This window comes from Octodon degus, unplaced genomic scaffold (assembly GCF_000260255.1).
Source record: "Octodon degus isolate 3935 unplaced genomic scaffold, OctDeg1.0 scaffold00431, whole genome shotgun sequence".
Classification (NCBI taxonomy): Eukaryota; Metazoa; Chordata; class Mammalia; order Rodentia; family Octodontidae; genus Octodon; species Octodon degus.
The window spans coordinates 245,827-248,999 of record NW_004525007.1 but is presented as its reverse complement, the minus strand read 5'-3'; positions in this window follow the sequence as shown (position 1 = coordinate 248,999).

Sequence of the window (3,173 nt, the reverse complement as noted above, 5' to 3'; positions counted from 1 at the left end):
GGCGGGCGTCAGCGTTTACGGCGGTTGCCAGGGCGCCAGCGGCCGCGCGGCGCGGGGCGGGCGTCAGCGTTTACGGCGGTTGCCACAGCACGGGCGGCCGCGCAGCGCGGGGGTAGGACCTCCAGCGCGTGTGACCGCGTTGGTCGTTACAGCGCACAGCTTGTCCAGACCCGCAAGGCGCTGTCTTCGTGGTCACACCCAACAAGCGGAAGACGCCTGTGTGAGCCAGAACGAATCTGCAAATGATCAGTATCAGGCACGAAGATTTCCATCTTCACCCGATATCTAAAAGTCTTCGTGGATCATAGAGCCACTGAACAAAATGGATTTTGTTGACTCTCATAAAGATAGGCAACAACAACGAAACCACAGTCGATGACAGAAGGAGGCAGGGAGAAAATACACAAATTTGGTACTGAATTATACCTGCAAGTTAAAGAAGCCTTTTTAAAAGAAACAACCCAATCTAAATCCTCCTCTTTTTCTACAGGGGCAAGAACGGCGACAGAACCGCTGACCGTGAGACTGTCTGGCGCCCGCACCAAAGATGGTGCTCTTTGCAGGAGCAGGACTTGAGCACGACCTCGGCCCGGTAGCCCTCCACCTCCGCCCCTCGCCCTGGGGCGCGGCCTGGCTGAAGGCGGAAACCCTTGATCGGGACATCTCTAGGACTTCATTTGCTGTCCGTGCCTTTCTCCCTCGGTACCCGCGTCGTCGCCCTCCTCGCTCCGCTGCCGCTTCTGCTCTGCGCGCTCTCTGGTCCTCTCCACGCACTTTTGGTTCCGTGAGGATCCGAGCTGCGAGCTCCGGGGCGGGAGGGCGCAACTGTGGTTAGAGGCTGCGCTGCTTCTCCCGCGGGGTCCCCCTACTGCAAGGATTTAGAACAGCCTGTTCAGGGCCTGGCGAGATAGCTCAGTGGTCTAAAGCGCATGCTTAGGCAGGCTTCAGCAGGCGCGGGGACCGCGGTTCAATCCCCGGCGTTACATGGCTTGCCAGCCCCGCCCTTAGGGTGGGTTGAGCTGTCAAAAAAAAAAAAAAAAAAAAAAAGAGAGAGAGAATGAGAATCTGTTCAGGTTCATAAACTGTTTAGAAGAGGGTGTGGGGGAAAAAACCGACCTATTACTTGTAACTTGCTTTCCTGGTCCTTGGGATTGCTGTTAATTACATGCACTTTGATTGCTGGCTTTTTTGATTCTCTTTTTTTCTTATTCAAATGAGAAAAACACTTTTTTTAAAGAAACACTTATTTTGTCTGCGAATTTTCTTCTTGATAATACCGTTTTGCATTTGAATTTTTAACACATTAATTAAAGCCTTATTACTTCAAATGACCATGTAAATGAATAAGTCGATCGTTGTTATAATTAAGATACTAGCTCCCTCGTTTAACAGAGAGCTTTATAGAACTTCATACTTTGTCATCGTTGACAGGAAAGCAAAGTTGATGCAGGATAGCTTTTCTGTACTGGTATACCACAGTGTTATTAAGATCTATTGTGACCACATTAAGGTCACAATACTGCATATATTGAACACTGATGCAGTACTCTGCTGTGCCATGTAGAATGTCTTTTAAGGCACATTTGGTGAAATTTTGGTTATCTGCATTAAAGGAATACAGACATGTTAGTCATAATGTTACCAGCTGTTTAGGCTCATATTTTCAAGTTCATCTGTTAGCCTCTGACCAAATCAAAGGAGACCACAAATTTGAGGAAAAAGAAAAAAGGATTTAATCAAAGCTGGTACTGAGGAGATGGAGGAGCCACTATAATGCCTCATGCAAGCTTATATCAAGATCTGCACTGGAAAGACCCAAGGGCCTGTGATGGAAGCTATAAAGTCTGTGCTAGCAGATGAAGGATCTGTGCCCCTAGGCTAAGAGATCTGCACTGGACCCAGGAAGCAATGCTCAAAAAACTAAAAATGTGAGGACCCAAGCTCCTCCTCTGATAAGTGATTTAAGTGATTTCGTATCAGGATTTCCCCCGCCCCCCCCCAGGCTGCCTTAAGGGCGGGTTTGGTAAGGAATATGAAACTTTGGATTGAATCGAGTTCCCTGCACCTGACTGAGTTTGCCCAAGCAGGTGCTTAAACAACTGTGCTAACCCGCAGGTCCCCAATGATTTCACACCAGGAAAACCAGCTGCAACAAAGCTTCTCCTGGGACATCAGCAGCATATGGTCTTCCTTTCCTGTTCTCTTTTTAATGCCTTTGACAATTATCCTCAAGTGAGTCATTCAAGCCTAGAACCTTGCTCACTCAGTTCAGCTGGGTGTTCTCATTTAAATTGGCCATTAGTTAATCCACCACGAATAACTATATTGTATCTTATACTATTCTGTTTAGTTATATATTTGAAATTTCTATAATGATAAAAAGGCAAAGACATTCAGACCCAAGCCAACTTTTCTTAATTATCTGATTCATGAGGAATAAAAATACTATTAAATTAATATAAAACATTTACTCTAAATACCCACATATAATTTGTCCAATTACAAAGAGCTATCTATGGCACCATACTTTAAGTAGCACTATCCTTATTTTTTTCTTTACCAAATAACACGGTAGAAGTAATAATGGTAATAAGAGCAGTAATACTGGAGACATCTACATTATAAATATTACAGGCCATCAGACAGGGCAGAACCCTCAGCACCTAAGACATTTGTGACCAGAGGCACATTAACTGAAAGCCAGGCTTCAAGAAAAAGAATGACTACACTCGCATACTTCCTCTGAACCACAGTAATTGATATTCTAAATAGTTGTCAAGACCTCCCCAGCTCACTTCTTCCCAGAAAAATCCTCCTTTGGTCCATGCTACTAGATTTGTTTTCCCATTTCTTCCTCATTTAATCAGTAATGCCTAAGCCATTATGCTTGTTGTAATCTAATTGGTTGACCAGAGATATGTCCCACCTCATACTCACCTTGTAACTTCCCATTGGATCAACATTACCTAAGGGACTAGTAATCTTATTAGTTGACTACAGTTTTTTCCCATCTTGGTTCCCCTTGTGTCTCAGACAGAAGCTATCTTTCAATAAATTCTTTCTACATTTGTGTGTGTGTGTGTGTGTGTGTGTGTGAGAGAGAGAGAGAGAGAGAGAGAGAGAGAGAGAGAGAGAGAGACAGAGAGACAGAGAGAGAGAGAGAGAGACAGACA